At 41.4% G+C, this 22,500-nt stretch overlaps 1 long non-coding RNA gene and 1 pseudogene across 1 annotated transcript in view; both read right to left on the bottom strand.

Annotated features, from left to right (window-relative positions):
- Positions 1-1,739, bottom strand: part of LOC127930336 (uncharacterized) — a 3,936-nt gene extending 2,197 nt beyond the window's left edge. The window contains exons 1-2 of the long non-coding RNA XR_008138039.1: positions 1,644-1,739; positions 911-1,050 (exon numbers count right to left, since the gene is read on the bottom strand). This is a non-coding gene — a long non-coding RNA (uncharacterized LOC127930336). The remainder of the gene's footprint in view (positions 1-910; positions 1,051-1,643) is intronic.
- Positions 1-22,500, bottom strand: part of LOC127930333 (RNA binding protein fox-1 homolog 1-like) — a 119,734-nt pseudogene that overhangs the window by 68,671 nt on the left and 28,563 nt on the right.

Here is a 22,500-nt window from a genome sequence, read left to right as displayed (position 1 = left end):
CTCAGTGTATGTAAACTAGTTCTAATGACTCCAACCTCAGTGTATGTAAACTAGTTCTAATGACTCCAACCTCAGTGTATGTAAACTAGTTCTAATGACTCCAACCTCAGTGTATGTAAACTAGTTTTAATGACTCCAACCTCAGTGTATGTAAACTAGTTCTAATGACTCCAACCTAAGTGTATGTAAACTAGTTCTAATGACTCCAACCTCAGTGTATGTAAACTAGTTTTAATGACTCCAACCTAAGTGTATGTAAACTAGTTCTAATGACTCCAACCTAAGTGTATGTAAACTAGTTGTAATGACTCCAACCTAAGTGGATGTAAACTAGTTTTAATGACTCCAACCTAAGTGGATGTAAACTAGTTGTAATGACTCCAACCTAAGTGGATGTAAACTAGTTCTAATGACTCCAACCTAAGTGTATGTAAACTAGTTGTAATGACTCCAACCTAAGTGGATGTAAACTAGTTCTAATGACTCCAACCTCAGTGGATGTAAACTAGTTGTAATGACTCCAACCTAAGTGTATGTAAACTAGTTGTAATGACTCATACCTAAGTGGATGTAAACTAGTTCTAATGACTCCAACCTCAGTGTATGTAAACTAGTTTTAATGACTCCAACCTAAGTGTATGTAAACTAGTTGTAATGACTCCAACCTAAGTGGATGTAAACTAGTTGTAATGACTCCAACCTAAGTGGATGTAAACTAGTTCTAATGACTCCAACCTAAGTGTATGTAAACTAGTTGTAATGACTCCAACCTAAGTGGATGTAAACTAGTTCTAATGACTCCAACCTAAGTGGATGTAAACTAGTTGTAATGACTCCAACCTCAGTGTATGTAAACTAGTTCTAATGACTCCAACCTCAGTGTATGTAAACTAGTTTTAATGACTCCAACCTCAGTGTATGTAAACTAGTTCTAATGACTCCAACCTAAGTGGATGTAAACTAGTTCTAATGACTCCAACCTCAGTGTATGTAAACTAGTTCTAATGACTCCAACCTCAGTGTATGTAAACTAGTTGTAATGACTCCAACCTAAGTGTATGTAAACTAGTTCTAATGACTCCAACCTGAGTGGATGTAAACTAGTTCTAATGACTCCAACCTCAGTGTATGTAAACTAGTTCTAATGACTCCAACCTAAGTGTATGTAAACTAGTTCTAATGACTCCAACCTCAGTGGATGTAAACTAGTTGTAATGACTCCAACCTAAGTGTATGTAAACTAGTTTTAATGACTCCAACCTAAGTGTATGTAAACTAGTTCTAATGACTCCAACCTAAGTGTATGTAAACTAGTTCTAATGACTCCAACCTAAGTGTATGTAAACTAGTTCTAATGACTCCAACCTAAGTGTATGTAAACTAGTTCTAATGACTCCAACCTAAGTGTATGTAAACTAGTTCTAATGACTCCAACCTCAGTGTATGTAAACTAGTTCTAATGACTCCAACCTTAGTGTATGTAAACTAGTTCTAATGACTCCAACCTAAGTGTATGTAAACTAGTTTTAATGACTCCAACCTAAGTGGATGTAAACTAGTTTTAATGACTCCAACCTAAGTGTATGTAAACTAGTTTTAATGACTCCAACCTAAGTGTATGTCAACTAGTTAATGACTCCAACCTCAGTGTATGTAAACTAGTTGTAATGACTCCAACCTCAGTGTATGTAAACTAGTTTTAATGACTCCAACCTCAGTGTATGTAAACTAGTTCTAATGACTCCAACCTAAGTGTATGTAAACTAGTTCTAATGACTCCAACCTAAGTGTATGTCAACTAGTTTTAATGACTCCAACCTCAGTGTATGTAAACTAGTTCTAATGACTCCAACCTCAGTGTATGTAAACTAGTTCTAATGACTCCAACCTAAGTGTATGTAAACTAGTTTTAATGACTCCAACCTCAGTGTATGTAAACTAGTTCTAATGACTCCAACCTCAGTGTATGTAAACTAGTTCTAATGACTCCAACCTAAGTGTATGTAAACTAGTTTTAATGACTCCAACCTAAGTGTATGTAAACTAGTTTTAATGACTCCAACCTCAGTGGATGTAAACTTCTGACTTCAACTGTATGTACGTCACAACAAACTTCCAACTGAACAAATCTTTTTGAAAATAAATGAGGTCATAACAAAATGAAGCAAAGCCTGGTAAATATACAACAGTAAACCTGTAGACGTATTAATGGGTATGAACAAAAACCTGACAATAAATCAACATGGTCCTTCTGTAGCTCAGTTGGTAGAGCATGGCGCTTGTAACGCCAGGGTAGTGGGTTCGCTTCCCGGGACCACCCATACGTAGAATGTATGCACACATGACTGTAAGTCGCTTTGGATAAAAGCGTCTGCTAAATGGCATATATTATTATTATTATTATTATAACATGGGGGCTGTATGAGGAGAGTTCAGGGAGGGAGGTGATGACGCAGGTGGAGAGACAGGTGACGCGTGGGACAGGGTGGAATGGAGGGAGTGAAGCAGACATTATGCACACACACATTCACACACACACACATACACTGACAAAGAGGAAGAGGAGGAGGTAAAGGAGGAAGAGGAGGAGGTAAAGGAGGAAGTATTTGTAACATGCACCTCTATTTTACGACCTTCTACGACCGTGCCGTGTAATTTGTCTCGCGCCCTGTCAGCGTCCGCACTGTGCTCGAAAGTTACGAACCCAAAACCCTGCATGCAGGATGGAGAGGGAGAGAACAACATGCATGTTATTCATGTGTTTATAATCATTATTCATATTATTACTGTCATTACTCCAGTCAGTACAGAAAACAGCCTGGGCTGTTGTTCACTAGAATAAAAGGAGAAAAACATGTTGAAATGTAAAAAGATGAAGCACACTATTATAGGCCAGCTTCAGGCAGGAACCCCCTCTGCTTCAAAACGTTTTCCTTATCTTCTCTCCTCTAACACACATCTCTAACCACTAGCTTCCTCTAAAACACATCTCTAACCTCTAGCTTCCTCTAAAACACATCTCTAACCACTAGCTTCCTCTAACACATCTCTAACCTCTAGCTTCCTCTAACACACATCTCTAACCTCTAGCTTCCTCTAACACATCTATAACCTCTAGCTTCCTCTAACACATCTCTAACCTCTAGCATCCTCTAACACATCTATAACCTCGAGCTTCCTCTAACACACATCTCTAACCTCTAGCTTCCTCTAACACATCTCTAACCTCTAGCTTCCTCTAACACATCTCTAACCTCTAGCTTCCTCTAAAACACATCTCTAACCACTAGCATCCTCTAACACATCTCTAACCTCTAGCTTCCTCTAAAACACGTCTCTAACCTCTAGCTTCCTCTAACACATCTCTAACCTCTAGCTTCCTCTAACACATCTCTAACCTCTAGCCTCCTCTAAAACACATCTCTAACCTCTAGCTTCCTCTAACACACATCTCTAACCTCTAGCCTCCTCTAAAACACATCTCTAACCTCTAGCTTCCTCTAAAACACATCTCTAACCTCTAGCTTCCTCTAAAACACATCTCTAACCACTAGCTTCCTCTAACACATCTCTAACCTCTAGCTTCCTCTAACACACATCTCTAACCTCTAGCTTCCTCTAACACATCTCTAACCTCTAGCTTCCTCTAAAACACATCTCTAACCTCTAGCTTCCTCTAACACACATCTCTAACCTCTAGCTTCCTCTAAAACACATCTCTAACCACTAGCTTCCTCTAACACACATCTCTAACCTCTAGCTTCCTCTAAAACACATCTATAACCTCTAGCTTCCTCTAACACATCTCTAACCACTAGCTTCCTCTAACACATCTCTAACCTCTAGCTTCCTCTAAAACACATCTCTAACCTCTAGCATCCTCTAACACATCTCTAACCTCTAGCTTCCTCTAACACACATCTCTAACCTCTAGCTTCCTCTAAAACACATCTCTAACCTCAAGCTTCCTCTAACACATCTCTAACCTCTAGCTTCCTCTAACACATCTCTAACCTCTAGCTTTCTCTAACACATCTCTAACCTCTAGCTTCCTCTAACACATCTCTAACCTCTAGCTTCCACTAACACATCTATAACCTCTAGCTTCCTCTAAAACACATCTCTAACCTCTAGCTTCCTCTAACACATCTCTAACCTCTATCTTCCTCTAAAACACATCTCTAACCTCTAGCTTCCTCTAACACATCTCTAACCTCTAGCTTCCTCTAACACATCTCTAACCACTAGCTTCCTCTAACACACATCTCTAACCTCTAGCTTCCTCTAAAACACATCTCTAACCTCTAGCTTCCTCTAACACATCTCTAACCACTAGCTTCCTCTAACACATCTCTAACCTCTAGCTTCCTCTAAAACACATCTCTAACCTCTAGCATCCTCTAACACATCTCTAACCTCTAGCTTCCTCTAACACACATCTCTAACCTCTAGCTTCCTCTAAAACACATCTCTAACCTCTAGCATCCTCTAACACATCTCTAACCTCTAGCTTCCTCTAACACATCTCTAACCTCTAGCATCCTCTAACACATCTATAACCTCTAGCATCCTCTAACACATCTCTAACCTCTAGCATCCTCTAACACATCTATAACCTCTAGCTTCCTCTAACACATCTCTAACCTCTAGCTTCCTCTAACACATCTCTAACCACTAGCTTCCTCTAACACATCTCTAACCTCTAGCTTCCTCTAACACATCTCTAACCACTAGCTTCCTCTAACACATCTCTAACCTCTAGCTTCCTCTAACACACATCTCTAACCTCTAGCTTCCTCTAACACATCTCTAACCTCTAGCTTCCACTAACACATCTATAACCTCCTAGCTTCCTCTAAAACACATCTCTAACCTCTAGCTTCCTCTAACACATCTCTAACCTCTAGCTTCCTCTAACACATCTCTAACCTCTAGCTTCCTCTAACACATCTCTAACCTCTAGCTTCCTCTAACACATCTCTAACCACTAGCTTCCTCTAACACATCTCTAACCTCTAGCTTCCTCTAACAGACATCTCTAACCTCTAGCTTCCTCTAACACATCTCTAACCTCTAGCTTCCACTAACACATCTATAACCTCTAGCTTCCTCTAAAACACATCTCTAACCTCTAGCTTCCTCTAACACATCTCTAACCTCTAGCTTCCTCTAAAACACATCTCTAACCTCTAGCTTCCTCTAACACATCTCTAACCTCTAGCTTCCTCTAACACATCTCTAACCACTAGCTTCCTCTAACACACATCTCTAACCTCTAGCTTCCTCTAACACATCTCTAACCTCTAGCTTCCTCTAACACATCTCTAACCACTAGCTTCCTCTAACACATCTCTAACCTCTAGCTTCCTCTAACACATCTCTAACCTCTAGCTTCCTCTAACACATCTCTAACCTCTAGCTTCCACTAACACATCTCTAACCTCTAGCTTCCTCTAAAACACATCTCTAACCTCTAGCTTCCTCTAACACATCTCTAACCTCTAGCTTCCTCTAACACATCTCTAACCTCTAGCATCCTCTAACACATCTATAACCTCTAGCTTCCTCTAACACATCTCTAACCTCTAGCATCCTCTAACACATCTATAACCTCTAGCTTCCTCTAACACATCTCTAACCTCTAGCTTCCTCTAACACATCTCTAACCACTAGCTTCCTCTAACACATCTCTAACCTCTAGCTTCCTCTAACACATCTCTAACCACTAGCTTCCTCTAACACATCTCTAACCTCTAGCTTCCTCTAACACACATCTCTAACCTCTAGCTTCCTCTAACACATCTCTAACCTCTAGCTTCCACTAACACATCTATAACCTCTAGCTTCCTCTAAAACACATCTCTAACCTCTAGCTTCCTCTAACACATCTCTAACCTCTAGCTTCCTCTAACACATCTCTAACCTCTAGCTTCCTCTAACACATCTCTAACCACTAGCTTCCTCTAACACATCTCTAACCACTAGCTTCCTCTAACACACATCTCTAACCTCTAGCTTCCTCTAACACATCTCTAACCTCTAGCTTCCACTAACACATCTATAACCTCTAGCTTCCTCTAAAACACATCTCTAACCTCTAGCTTCCTCTAACACATCTCTAACCTCTATCTTCCTCTAAAACACATCTCTAACCTCTAGCTTCCTCTAACACATCTCTAACCTCTAGCTTCCTCTAACACATCTCTAACCACTAGCTTCCTCTAACACACATCTCTAACCTCTAGCTTCCTCTAAAACACATCTCTAACCTCTAGCTTCCTCTAACACATCTCTAACCACTAGCTTCCTCTAACACATCTCTAACCTCTAGCTTCCTCTAAAACACATCTCTAACCTCTAGCATCCTCTAACACATCTCTAACCTCTAGCTTCCTCTAACACACATCTCTAACCTCTAGCTTCCTCTAAAACACATCTCTAACCTCTAGCATCCTCTAACACATCTCTAACCTCTAGCTTCCTCTAACACATCTCTAACCTCTAGCATCCTCTAACACATCTATAACCTCTAGCTTCCTCTAACACATCTCTAACCTCTAGCATCCTCTAACACATCTATAACCTCTAGCTTCCTCTAACACATCTCTAACCTCTAGCTTCCTCTAACACATCTCTAACCACTAGCTTCCTCTAACACATCTCTAACCTCTAGCTTCCTCTAACACATCTCTAACCACTAGCTTCCTCTAACACATCTCTAACCTCTAGCTTCCTCTAACACACATCTCTAACCTCTAGCTTCCTCTAACACATCTCTAACCTCTAGCTTCCACTAACACATCTATAACCTCTAGCTTCCTCTAAAACACATCTCTAACCACTAGCTTCCTCTAACACATCTCTAACCTCTAGCTTCCTCTAACACACATCTCTAACCTCTAGCTTCCTCTAACACATCTCTAACCTCTAGCTTCCACTAACACATCTATAACCTCTAGCTTCCTCTAAAACACATCTCTAACCTCTAGCTTCCTCTAACACATCTCTAACCTCTATCTTCCTCTAAAACACATCTCTAACCTCTAGCTTCCTCTAACACATCTCTAACCTCTAGCTTCCTCTAACACATCTCTAACCACTAGCTTCCTCTAACACATCTCTAACCTCTAGCTTCCTCTAAAACACATCTCTAACCTCTAGCTTCCTCTAACACATCTCTAACCACTAGCTTCCTCTAACACATCTCTAACCTCTAGCTTCCTCTAAAACACATCTCTAACCTCTAGCATCCTCTAACACATCTCTAACCTCTAGCTTCCTCTAACACACATCTCTAACCTCTAGCTTCCTCTAAAACACATCTCTAACCTCTAGCATCCTCTAACACATCTCTAACCTCTAGCTTCCTCTAACACATCTCTAACCTCTAGCATCCTCTAACACATCTATAACCTCTAGCTTCCTCTAACACATCTCTAACCTCTAGCTTCCTCTAACACATCTCTAACCTCTAGCTTCCTCTAACACATCTCTAACCACTAGCTTCCTCTAACACATCTCTAACCTCTAGCTTCCTCTAACACATCTCTAACCTCTAGCATCCTCTAACACATCTATAACCTCTAGCTTCCTCTAACACATCTCTAACCTCTAGCTTCCTCTAACACATCTCTAACCACTAGCTTCCTCTAACACATCTCTAACCTCTAGCTTCCTCTAACACATCTCTAACCACTAGCTTCCTCTAACACATCTCTAACCTCTAGCTTCCTCTAACACACATCTCTAACCTCTAGCTTCCTCTAACACATCTCTAACCTCTAGCTTCCACTAACACATCTATAACCTCTAGCTTCCTCTAAAACACATCTCTAACCTCTGGCTTCCTCTAACACATCTCTAACCTCTAGCTTCCTCTAACACATCTCTAACCTCTACCTTCCTCTAACACATCTCTAACCTCTAGCTTCCTCTAACACATCTCTAACCACTAGCTTCCTCTAACACATCTCTAACCTCTAGCTTCCTCTAACAGACATCTCTAACCTCTAGCTTCCTCTAACACATCTCTAACCTCTAGCTTCCACTAACACATCTATAACCTCTAGCTTCCTCTAAAACACATCTCTAACCTCTAGCTTCCTCTAACACATCTCTAACCTCTAGCTTCCTCTAAAACACATCTCTAACCTCTAGCTTCCTCTAACACATCTCTAACCTCTAGCTTCCTCTAACACATCTCTAACCACTAGCTTCCTCTAACACACATCTCTAACCTCTAGCTTCCTCTAACACATCTCTAACCACTAGCTTCCTCTAACACATCTCTAACCACTAGCTTCCTCTAAAACACATCTCTAACCTCTAGCATCCTCTAACAAATCTCTAACCTCTAGCTTCCTCTAACACACATCTCTAGCTTCCTCTAAAACACATCTCTAACCTCTAGCATCCTCTAACACATCTATAACCTCTAGCATCCTCTAACACATCTCTAACCTCTAGCTTTCTCTAACACACATCTCTAACCCCTAGCTTCCTCTAAAACACCTCTCTAACCTCTAGCTTCCTCTAACACATCTCTAACCTCTAGCTTCCTCTAAAACACATCTCTAACCTCTAGCTTCCTCTAACACATCTCTAACCTCTAGCTTCCTCTAAAACACATCTCTAACCTCTAGCTTCCTCTAACACATCTCTAACCACTAGCTTCCTCTAACACATCTCTAACCTCTAGCTTCCTCTAACACACATCTCTAACCTCTAGCTTCCTCTAACACATCTCTAACCTCTAGCTTCCACTAACACATCTATAACCTCTAGCTTCCTCTAAAACACATCTCTAACCTCTGGCTTCCTCTAACACATCTCTAACCTCTAGCTTCCTCTAACACATCTCTAACCTCTAGCTTCCTCTAACACATCTCTAACCTCTAGCTTCCTCTAACACATCTCTAACCACTAGCTTCCTCTAACACATCTCTAACCTCTAGCTTCCTCTAACAGACATCTCTAACCTCTAGCTTCCTCTAACACATCTCTAACCTCTAGCTTCCACTAACACATCTATAACCTCTAGCTTCCTCTAAAACACATCTCTAACCTCTAGCTTCCTCTAACACATCTCTAACCTCTAGCTTCCTCTAAAACACATCTCTAACCTCTAGCTTCCTCTAACACATCTCTAACCTCTAGCTTCCTCTAACACATCTCTAACCACTAGCTTCCTCTAACACACATCTCTAACCTCTAGCTTCCTCTAAAACACATCTCTAACCTCTAGCTTCCTCTAACACATCTCTAACCACTAGCTTCCTCTAACACATCTCTAACCACTAGCTTCCTCTAAAACACATCTCTAACCTCTAGCATCCTCTAACACATCTCTAACCTCTAGCTTCCTCTAACACACATCTCTAGCTTCCTCTAAAACACATCTCTAACCTCTAGCATCCTCTAACACATCTATAACCTCTAGCATCCTCTAACACATCTCTAACCTCTAGCTTTCTCTAACACACATCTCTAACCCCTAGCTTCCTCTAAAACACATCTCTAACCTCTAGCTTCCTCTAACACATCTCTAACCTCTAGCTTCCTCTAAAACACATCTCTAACCTCTAGCTTCCTCTAACACATCTCTAACCTCTAGCTTCCTCTAAAACACATCTCTAACCTCTAGCTTCCTCTAACACACATCTCTAACCTCTAGCTTCCTAAAACACATCTCTAACCTCTAGCTTCCTCTAACACATCTCTAACCTCTAGCTTCCTCTAAAACACATCTCTAACCTCTAGCTTCCTCTAACACATCTCTAACCTCTAGCTTCCTCTAAAACACATCTCTAACCTCTAGCATCCTCTAACACATCTATAACCTCTAGCATCCTCTAACACATCTCTAACCTCTAGCTTCCTCTAACACACATCTCTAACCCCTAGCTTCCTCTAAAACACATCTCTAACCTCTAGCTTCCTCTAACACATCTCTAACCTCTAGCTTCCTCTAAAACACATCTCTAACCTCTAGCTTCCTCTAACACATCTCTAACCTCTAGCTTCCTCTAAAACACATCTCTAACCTCTAGCTTCCTCTAACACACATCTCTAACCTCTAGCTTCCTCTAAAACACATCTCTAACCTCTAGCTTCCTCTAACACATCTCTAACCTCTAGCTTCCTCTAAAACACATCTCTAACCTCTAGCTTCCTCTAACACATCTCTAACCTCTAGCTTCCTCTAACACACATCTCTAACCTCTAGCTTCCTCTAACACATCTCTAACCTCTAACTTCCTCTAACACATCTCTAACCTCTAGCATCCTCTAACACATCTATAACCTCTAGCTTCCTCTAACACATCTCTAACCTCTAGCATCCTCTAACACATCTATAACCTCTAGCTTCCTCTAACACATCTCTAACCTCTAGCTTCCTCTAACACATCTCTAACCACTAGCTTCCTCTAACACATCTCTAACCTCTAGCTTCCTCTAACACATCTCTAACCACTAGCTTCCTCTAACACATCTCTAACCTCTAGCTTCCTCTAACACACATCTCTAACCTCTAGCTTCCTCTAACACATCTCTAACCTCTAGCTTCCACTAACACATCTATAACCTCTAGCTTCCTCTAAAACATCTCTAACCTCTAGCTTTCTCTAACACACATCTCTAACCCCTAGCTTCCTCTAAAACACATCTCTAACCTCTAGCTTCCTCTAACACATCTCTAACCTCTAGCTTCCTCTAAAACACATCTCTAACCTCTAGCTTCCTCTAACACATCTCTAACCTCTAGCTTCCTCTAACACATCTCTAACCTCTAGCTTCCTCTAAAACACATCTCTAACCTCTAGCTTCCTCTAACACATCTCTAACCTCTAGCTTCCTCTAACACATCTCTAACCACTAGCTTCCTCTAACACACATCTCTAACCTCTAGCTTCCTCTAACACATCTCTAACCACTAGCTTCCTCTAACACATCTCTAACCACTAGCTTCCTCTAAAACACATCTCTAACCTCTAGCATCCTCTAACAAATCTCTAACCTCTAGCTTCCTCTAACACACATCTCTAGCTTCCTCTAAAACACATCTCTAACCTCTAGCATCCTCTAACACATCTATAACCTCTAGCATCCTCTAACACATCTCTAACCTCTAGCTTTCTCTAACACACATCTCTAACCCCTAGCTTCCTCTAAAACACATCTCTAACCTCTAGCTTCCTCTAACACATCTCTAACCTCTAGCTTCCTCTAAAACACATCTCTAACCTCTAGCTTCCTCTAACACATCTCTAACCTCTAGCTTCCTCTAAAACACATCTCTAACCTCTAGCTTCCTCTAACACATCTCTAACCACTAGCTTCCTCTAACACATCTCTAACCTCTAGCTTCCTCTAACACACATCTCTAACCTCTAGCTTCCTCTAACACATCTCTAACCTCTAGCTTCCACTAACACATCTATAACCTCTAGCTTCCTCTAAAACACATCTCTAACCTCTGGCTTCCTCTAACACATCTCTAACCTCTAGCTTCCACTAACACATCTATAACCTCTAGCTTCCTCTAAAACACATCTCTAACCTCTAGCTTCCTCTAACACATCTCTAACCTCTAGCTTCCTCTAAAACACATCTCTAACCTCTAGCTTCCTCTAACACATCTCTAACCTCTAGCTTCCTCTAACACATCTCTAACCACTAGCTTCCTCTAACACACATCTCTAACCTCTAGCTTCCTCTAACACATCTCTAACCACTAGCTTCCTCTAACACATCTCTAACCACTAGCTTCCTCTAAAACACATCTCTAACCTCTAGCATCCTCTAACAAATCTCTAACCTCTAGCTTCCTCTAAAACACATCTCTAACCTCTAGCTTCCTCTAACACATCTCTAACCTCTAGCTTCCTCTAAAACACATCTCTAACCTCTAGCTTCCTCTAACACATCTCTAACCTCTAGCTTCCTCTAAAACACATCTCTAACCTCTAGCTTCCTCTAACACATCTCTAACCACTAGCTTCCTCTAACACATCTCTAACCTCTAGCTTCCTCTAACACACATCTCTAACCTCTAGCTTCCTCTAACACATCTCTAACCTCTAGCTTCCACTAACACATCTATAACCTCTAGCTTCCTCTAAAACACATCTCTAACCTCTGGCTTCCTCTAACACATCTCTAACCTCTAGCTTCCTCTAACACATCTCTAACCTCTAGCTTCCTCTAACACATCTCTAACCTCTAGCTTCCTCTAACACATCTCTAACCACTAGCTTCCTCTAACACATCTCTAACCTCTAGCTTCCTCTAACAGACATCTCTAACCTCTAGCTTCCTCTAACACATCTCTAACCTCTAGCTTCCACTAACACATCTATAACCTCTAGCTTCCTCTAAAACACATCTCTAACCTCTAGCTTCCTCTAACACATCTCTAACCTCTAGCTTCCTCTAAAACACATCTCTAACCTCTAGCTTCCTCTAACACATCTCTAACCTCTAGCTTCCTCTAACACATCTCTAACCACTAGCTTCCTCTAACACACATCTCTAACCTCTAGCTTCCTCTAAAACACATCTCTAACCTCTAGCTTCCTCTAACACATCTCTAACCACTAGCTTCCTCTAACACATCTCTAACCACTAGCTTCCTCTAAAACACATCTCTAACCTCTAGCATCCTCTAACACATCTCTAACCTCTAGCTTCCTCTAACACACATCTCTAGCTTCCTCTAAAACACATCTCTAACCTCTAGCATCCTCTAACACATCTATAACCTCTAGCATCCTCTAACACATCTCTAACCTCTAGCTTTCTCTAACACACATCTCTAACCCCTAGCTTCCTCTAAAACACATCTCTAACCTCTAGCTTCCTCTAACACATCTCTAACCTCTAGCTTCCTCTAAAACACATCTCTAACCTCTAGCTTCCTCTAACACATCTCTAACCTCTAGCTTCCTCTAAAACACATCTCTAACCTCTAGCTTCCTCTAACACACATCTCTAACCTCTAGCTTCCTCTAAAACACATCTCTAACCTCTAGCTTCCTCTAACACATCTCTAACCTCTAGCTTCCTCTAAAACACATCTCTAACCTCTAGCTTCCTCTAACACATCTCTAACCTCTAGCTTCCTCTAAAACACATCTCTAACCTCTAGCATCCTCTAACACATCTATAACCTCTAGCATCCTCTAACACATCTCTAACCTCTAGCTTCCTCTAACACACATCTCTAACCCCTAGCTTCCTCTAAAACACATCTCTAACCTCTAGCTTCCTCTAACACATCTCTAACCTCTAGCTTCCTCTAAAACACATCTCTAACCTCTAGCTTCCTCTAACACATCTCTAACCTCTAGCTTCCTCTAAAACACATCTCTAACCTCTAGCTTCCTCTAACACACATCTCTAACCTCTAGCTTCCTCTAAAACACATCTCTAACCTCTAGCTTCCTCTAACACATCTCTAACCTCTAGCTTCCTCTAAAACACATCTCTAACCTCTAGCTTCCTCTAACACATCTCTAACCTCTAGCTTCCTCTAACACACATCTCTAACCTCTAGCTTCCTCTAACACATCTCTAACCTCTAACTTCCTCTAACACATCTCTAACCTCTAGCATCCTCTAACACATCTATAACCTCTAGCTTCCTCTAACACATCTCTAACCTCTAGCATCCTCTAACACATCTATAACCTCTAGCTTCCTCTAACACATCTCTAACCTCTAGCTTCCTCTAACACATCTCTAACCACTAGCTTCCTCTAACACATCTCTAACCTCTAGCTTCCTCTAACACATCTCTAACCACTAGCTTCCTCTAACACATCTCTAACCTCTAGCTTCCTCTAACACACATCTCTAACCTCTAGCTTCCTCTAACACATCTCTAACCTCTAGCTTCCACTAACACATCTATAACCTCTAGCTTCCTCTAAAACACATCTCTAACCTCTAGCTTCCTCTAACACATCTCTAACCTCTAGCTTCCTCTAACACATCTCTAACCTCTAGCTTCCTCTAACACATCTCTAACCACTAGCTTCCTCTAACACATCTCTAACCTCTAGCTTCCTCTAACACACATCTCTAACCTCTAGCTTCCTCTAACACATCTCTAACCTCTAGCTTCCTCTAACACATCTCTAACCTCTAGCTTCCTCTAAAACACATCTCTAACCTCTAGCTCCCTCTAAAACACATCTCTAACCTCTAGCTTCCTCTAACACATCTATAACCTCTAGCTTCCTCTAACACATCTCTAACCTCTAGCATCCTCTAACACATCTATAACCTCTAGCTTCCTCTAACACATCTCTAACCTCTAGCTTCCTCTAACACATCTATAACCTCTAGCTTCCTCTAACACATCTCTAACCTCTAGCTTCCTCTAAAACACATCTCTAACCTCTAGCTTCCTCTAACACACATCTCTAACCTCTAGCTTCCTCTAAAACACATCTCTAACCTCTAGCTTCCTCTAACACATCTCTAACCTCTAGCTTCCTCTAAAACACATCTCTAACCTCTAGCTTCCTCTAACACATCTCTAACCTCTAGCTTCCTCTAACACACATCTCTAACCTCTAGCTTCCTCTAACACATCTCTAACCTCTAACTTCCTCTAACACATCTCTAACCTCTAGCATCCTCTAACACATCTATAACCTCTAGCTTCCTCTAACACATCTCTAACCTCTAGCATCCTCTAACACATCTATAACCTCTAGCTTCCTCTAACACATCTCTAACCTCTAGCTTCCTCTAACACATCTCTAACCACTAGCTTCCTCTAACACATCTCTAACCTCTAGCTTCCTCTAACACATCTCTAACCACTAGCTTCCTCTAACACATCTCTAACCTCTAGCTTCCTCTAACACACATCTCTAACCTCTAGCTTCCTCTAACACATCTCTAACCTCTAGCTTCCACTAACACATCTATAACCTCTAGCTTCCTCTAAAACACATCTCTAACCTCTAGCTTCCTCTAACACATCTCTAACCTCTAGCTTCCTCTAACACATCTCTAACCTCTAGCTTCCTCTAACACATCTCTAACCACTAGCTTCCTCTAACACATCTCTAACCTCTAGCTTCCTCTAACACACATCTCTAACCTCTAGCTTCCTCTAACACATCTCTAACCTCTAGCTTCCTCTAACACATCTCTAACCTCTAGCTTCCTCTAAAACACATCTCTAACCTCTAGCTCCCTCTAAAACACATCTCTAACCTCTAGCTTCCTCTAACACATCTATAACCTCTAGCTTCCTCTAACACATCTCTAACCTCTAGCATCCTCTAACACATCTATAACCTCTAGCTTCCTCTAACACATCTCTAACCTCTAGCTTCCTCTAACACATCTCTAACCACTAGCTTCCTCTAACACATCTCTAACCTCTAGCTTCCTCTAACACATCTCTAACCACTAGCTTCCTCTAACACATCTCTAACCTCTAGCTTCCTCTAACACACATCTCTAACCTCTAGCTTCCTCTAACACATCTCTAACCTCTAGCTTCCACTAACACATCTATAACCTCTAGCTTCCTCTAAAACACATCTCTAACCTCTAGCTTCCTCTAACACATCTCTAACCTCTAGCTTCCTCTAACACATCTCTAACCTCTAGCTTCCTCTAACACATCTCTAACCACTAGCTTCCTCTAACACATCTCTAACCTCTAGCTTCCTCTAACACACATCTCTAACCTCTAGCTTCCTCTAACACATCTCTAACCTCTAGCTTCCACTAACACATCTATAACCTCTAGCTTCCTCTGAAACACATCTCTAACCTCTAGCTCCCTCTAAAACACATCTCTAACCTCTAGCTTCCTCTAACACACATCTCTAACCTCTAGCTTCCTCTAACACATCTCTAACCTCTAGCTTCCTCTAACACACATCTCTAACCTCTAGCTTCCTCTAATACATCTCTATACTCTAGCTTCCTCTAACACACATCTCTAACCTCTAGCTTCCTCTAAAACACATCTCTAACCTCTAGCTTCCTCTAACACATCTCTAACCTCTAGCTTCCTCTAAAACACATCTCTAACCTCTAGCTTCCTCTAACACATCTCTAACCTCTAGCTTCCTCTAACACATCTCTAACCTCTAGCTTCCTCTAACACATCTCTAACCTCTAGCTTCCTCTAAAACACAACTCTAACCTCTAGCTTCCTCTAACACATCTCTAACCTCTAGCTTCCTCTAACACATCTCTAACCTCTAGCTTCCTCTAACACATCTCTAACCTCTAGCTTCCTCTAACACATCTCTAACCTCTAGCTTCCTCTAACACATCTCTAACCTCTAGCTTCCTCTAACAACTACTATGCAGAAGAGAAACACAACGCGTCACCTACCTTAGAGCCCCGCTCGTTAAAAATGATTTCAACGTCTAAGATTTGACCAAATTGCTGGAAGGAAAGACAGAAAACAAAGCCAGAGTCAATGACATTCTTTAATGCAGGATTGTTCAGTGGTACAGCACATGGAGTAGCATTTAGCATGGAGTAGCATGGAGGAGCACTTATGGGAGATAACATCAGTAATTGTAGTGTAATACTCACGCCAAACATTTGCCTGAGGTCTGGGTCCCTGAATCTGAAGGGTATGTTGGAGACATGGAGACGCTTGGGCTGAGTCTTACTGTTACAACTGTCAGACGACTGGCTCTGCTGCTGACTGTCTGTCTGAGACACCTCCTCTGTCTGCTGGGGGGGGGAGGGAGGGAGGGAGGGAGGGAGGGAGGGAGGGAGGGAGGGAGGGAGGGAGGGAGGGAGGGAGGGAGGGAGGGAGGGAGGGAGGGAGGGAGGGAGAAACAGACAATGTTGGTTATTGACCACCTGCCTCAGACCTCAGAACAGCTAAGTCTTTTCCCTACACACTTAGAACAAGAAGGTGCTATCTAGAACCTCAAAGGGTTCTTCAGATGTCCCCATAGGAGAACCTTTTGAAGAACCCTTTTTTGTTACTGGTAGAACTCTTTTGGTTCCAGGAAGAACACTTTTGGTTCCAGATAGAACCTTTACCCTAAAACCACAAAAGTGTACTTCCTGGAATCAAAAAGGGTTCTACCTCTCCAGCTGAATAACCCTTTTGGAACCCTTTTTGTGTACCGTGTCAGGGTAGCCTAGTGGTTAGAGCGTTGGACTAGTAACTGAAAGGTTGCAAGTTCGAATCCCAGAGCTGACAAGGTACAAATCTGTCGTTCTGCCCCTGAACAGGCAACTAACCCACTGTTCCTAGGCCATCATTGAAAATAAGAATTTGTTCTTAACCTCTTCGAGATAGGGGCGCTCTTTGAATTTTTGGATAAAAAACGTTCCCATTTTAAACAAGATATTTTGTCACGAAAAGATGCTTGACGATGCATGGAATTGACAGCCTTGGAAAGACAAAACTCTGACGTTTCCAAAACTGCAAAGATATTATCTGTGAGTGCCCCAGAACTAATGCTACAGGCGAAACCAAGATGAAGTTTCATACAGGAAATGCCCCAGATTCTGAAGGCGCTGTGTTCCAATGTCTCCTTATATGGCTGTGAATACGCCAGGAATGAGCCTGCGCTTTCTGTCTATTCCCCGAGGTGTCTGCAGCATTGTGACGTGTTTGTAGGCATATCATTGGAAGATTGACCATAAGAGACTACATTTACCTGGTGTCCCGCCCGGTGTCCTGTGTCGAAATTATTGCGTAATCTGTAGGTCCATGCGCATTCCATTTCTTCAGAAGAGAAAGTCAACTGCCACGAAGGATTTTATCGTCGATAGATATGTGAAAAACACCTTGAGGACCCAGTCCTCTACTGTCTATATATCATATAGACCCAGTCCTCTACTGTCTATATATCCTATAGAGACAGACCCAGTCCTCTACTGTCTATATATCCTATAGAGACAGACCCAGTCCTCTACTGTCTATATATCCTATAGAGACAGACCCAGTCCTCTACTGTCTATATATCCTATAGAGACAGACCCAGTCCTCTACTGTCTATATATCCTATAGACCCAGTCCTCTACTGTCTATATATCCTATAGAGACAGACCCAGTCCTCTACTGTCTATATATCCTATAGAGACAGACCCAGTCCTCTACTGTCTATATATCATATAGAGACAGACCCAGTCCTCTACTGTCTATATATCATATAGAGACAGACCCAGTCCTCTACTGTCTATATATCCTATAGACCCAGTCCTCTACTGTCTATATATCCTATAGACCCAGTCCTCTACTGTCTATATATCCTATAGAGACAGACCCAGTCCTATACTGTCTATATATCCTATAGAGACAGACCCAGTCCTCTACTGTCTATATATCCTATAGAGACAGACCCAGTCCTCTACTGTCTATATATCCTATAGAGACAGACCCAGTCCTCTACTGTCTATATATCCTATAGAGACAGACCCAGTCCTCTACTGTCTATATATCCTATAGAGACAGACCCAGTCCTCTACTGTCTATATATCCTATAGACCCAGTCCTCTACTGTCTATATATCCTATAGAGACAGACCCAGTCCTCTACTGTCTATATATCCTATAGAGACAGACCCAGTCCTCTACTGTCTATATATCATATAGAGACAGACCCAGTCCTCTACTGTCTATATATCATATAGAGACAGACCCAGTCCTCTACTGTCTATATATCCTATAGACCCAGTCCTCTACTGTCTATATATCCTATAGACCCAGTCCTCTACTGTCTATATATCCTATAGAGACAGACCCAGTCCTATACTGTCTATATATCCTATAGACCCAGTCCTCTACTGTCTATATATCCTATAGACCCAGTCCTCTACTGCCTATATATCCTATAGACCCAGTCCTCTACTGTCTATATATCATATAGAGACAGACCCAGTCCTCTACTGTCTATATATCCTATAGAGACAGACCCAGTCCTCTACTGTCTATATATCCTATAGACCCAGTCCTCTACTGTCTATATATCCTATAGACCCAGTCCTCTACTGTCTATATATCACATAGAGACAGACCCAGTCCTCTACTGTCTATATATCCTATAGAGACAGACCCAGTCCTCTACTGTCTATATATCATATAGAGACAGACCCAGTCCTCTACTGTCTATATATCCTATAGACCCAGTCCTCTACTGTCTATATATCCTATAGACCCAGTCCTCTACTGTCTATATATCCTATAGACCCAGTCCTCTACGGTCTATATATCCTATAGACCCAGTCCTCTACTGTCTATATATCCTATAGACCCAGTCCTCTACTGTCTATATATCCTATAGACCCAGTCCTCTACTGTCTATATATCCTATATACCCAGTCCTCTACTGTCTATATATCCTATAGAGACAGACCCAGTCCTCTACTGTCTATATATCCTATAGAGACAGACCCAGTCCTCTACTGTCTATATATCCTATAGAGACAGACCCAGTCCTCTACTGTCTATATATCCTATAGACCCAGTCCTCTACTGTCTATATATCCTATAGACCCAGTCCTCTACGGTCTATATATCATATAGACCCAGTCCTCTACTGTCTATATATCCTATAGACCAAGTCCTCTACTGTCTATATATCCTATAGACCCAGTCCTCTACGGTCTATATATCCTATAGACCCAGTCCTCTACTGTCTATATATCCTATAGACCCAGTCCTATACTGTCTATATATCCTATAGACCCAGTCCTCTACTGTCTATATATCCTATAGACCCAGTCCTCTACTGTCTATATATCCTATAGACCCAGTCCTCTACTGTGTATATATCCTATAGAGACAGACCCAGTCCTCTACTGTCTATATATCCTATAGACCCAGTCCTCTACTGTCTATATATCCTATAGACCCAGTCCTCTACTGTCTATATATCCTATAGACTCAGTCCTCTACTGTCTATATATCCTATAGACCCAGTCCTCTACTGTCTATATATCCTATAGAGACAGACCCAGTCCTCTACTGTCTATATATCATATAGACCCAGTCCTATACTGTCTATATATCCTATAGACCCAGTCCTCTACTGTCTATATATCCTATAGACCCAGTACTCTACTGTCTATATATCCTATAGACCCAGTCCTCTACTGTCTATATATCCTATAGACCCAGTCCTCTACTGTCTATATATCATATAGAGACAGACCCAGTCCTCTACTGTCTATATATCCTATAGAGACAGACCCAGTCCTCTACTGTCTATATATCCTATAGACCCAGTCCTCTACTGTCTATATATCATATAGACCCAGTCCTCTACTGTCTATATATCCTATAGACCCAGTCCTCTACTATCTATATATCCTATAGAGACAGACCCAGTCCTCTACTGTCTATATATCCTATAGAGACAGACCAAGTCCTCTACTGTCTATATATCATATAGACCCAGTCCTCTACTGTCTATATATCCTATAGACCCAGTCCTCTACTGTCTATATATCATATAGACCCAGTCCTCTACTGTCTATATATCCTATAGACCCAGTCCTCTACTGTCTATATATCCTATAGAGACAGACCCAGTCCTCTACTGTCTATATATCCTATAGAGACAGACCCAGTCCTCTACTGTCTATATATCCTATAGACCCAGTCCTCTACTGTCTATATATCCTATAGACCCAGTCCTCTACTGTCTATATATCATATAGACCCAGTCCTCTACTGTCTATATATCCTATAGACCCAGTCCTCTACTGTCTATATATCCTATAGACCCAGTCCTCTACTGTCTATATATCCTATAGACCCAGTCCTCTACTGTCTATATATCATATAGAGACAGACCCAGTCCTCTACTGTCTATATATCCTATAGAGACAGACCCAGTCCTCTACTGTCTATATATCATATAGAGACAGACCCAGTCCTCTACTGTCTATATATCCTATAGAGACAGACCCAGTCCTCTACTGTCTATATATCCTATAGAGACAGACCCAGTCCTCTACTGTCTATATATCCTATAGAGACAGACCCAGTCCTCTACTGTCTATATATCATATAGAGACAGACCCAGTCCTCTACTGTCTATATATCATATAGACCCAGTCCTCTACTGTCTATATATCCTATAGAGACAGACCCAGTCCTCTACTGTCTATATATCCTATAGAGACAGACCCAGTCCTCTACTGTCTATATATCCTATAGACCCAGTCCTCTACTGTCTATATATCCTATAGAGACAGACCCAGTCCTCTACTGTCTATATATCATATAGAGACAGACCCAGTCCTCTACTGTCTATATATCCTATAGACCCAGTCCTCTACTGTCTATATATCCTATAGAGACAGACCCAGTCCTCTACTGTCTATATATCCTATAGAGACAGACCCAGTCCTCTACTGTCTATATATCCTATAGACCCAGTCCTCTACTGTCTATATATCCTATAGACCCAGTCCTCTACTGTCTATATATCCTATAGAGACAGACCCAGTCCTATACTGTCTATATATCATATAGAGACAGACCCAGTCCTCTACTGTCTATATATCCTATAGACCCAGTCCTCTACTGTCTATATATCATATAGAGACAGACCCAGTCCTCTACTGTCTATATATCCTATAGAGACAGACCCAGTCCTCTACTGTCTATATATCCTATAGAGACAGACCCAGTCCTCTACTGTCTATATATCCTATAGACCCAGTCCTCTACTGTCTATATATCCTATAGAGACAGACCCAGTCCTCTACTGTCTATATATCATATATACCCAGTCCTCTACTGTCTATATATCCTATAGAGACAGACCCAGTCCTCTACTGTCTATATATCCTATAGACCCAGTCCTCTACTGTCTATATATCCTATAGAGACAGACCCAGTCCTCTACTGTCTATATATCCTATAGACCCAGTCCTCTACTGTCTATATATCCTATAGAGACAGACCCAGTCCTATACTGTCTATATATCCTATAGAGACAGACCCAGTCCTCTACTGTCTATATATCCTATAGACCCAGTCCTCTACTGTCTATATATCCTATAGAGACAGACCCAGTCCTATACTGTCTATATATCATATAGAGACAGACCCAGTCCTCTACTGTCTATATATCCTATAGACCCAGTCCTCTACTGTCTATATATCATATAGAGACAGACCCAGTCCTCTACTGTCTATATATCCTATAAAGACAGACCCAGTCCTCTACTGTCTATATATCCTATAGACCCAGTCCTCTACTGTCTATATATCCTATAGACCCAGTCCTCTACTGTCTATATATCCTATAGAGACAGACCCAGTCCTCTACTGTCTATATATCATATATACCCAGTCCTCTACTGTCTATATATCCTATAGAGACAGACCCAGTCCTCTACTGTCTATATATCCTATAGACCCAGTCCTCTACTGTCTATATATCCTATAGAGACAGACCCAGTCCTATACTGTCTATATATCATATAGAGACAGACCCAGTCCTCTACTGTCTATATATCCTATAGACCCAGTCCTCT

This window comes from Oncorhynchus keta, chromosome 5, assembly GCF_023373465.1.
Source record: "Oncorhynchus keta strain PuntledgeMale-10-30-2019 chromosome 5, Oket_V2, whole genome shotgun sequence".
Classification (NCBI taxonomy): domain Eukaryota; kingdom Metazoa; phylum Chordata; class Actinopteri; order Salmoniformes; family Salmonidae; genus Oncorhynchus; species Oncorhynchus keta.
Note: the sequence above shows the minus strand (reverse complement) of the source record. Positions and strands in the feature narration are given on the sequence as shown.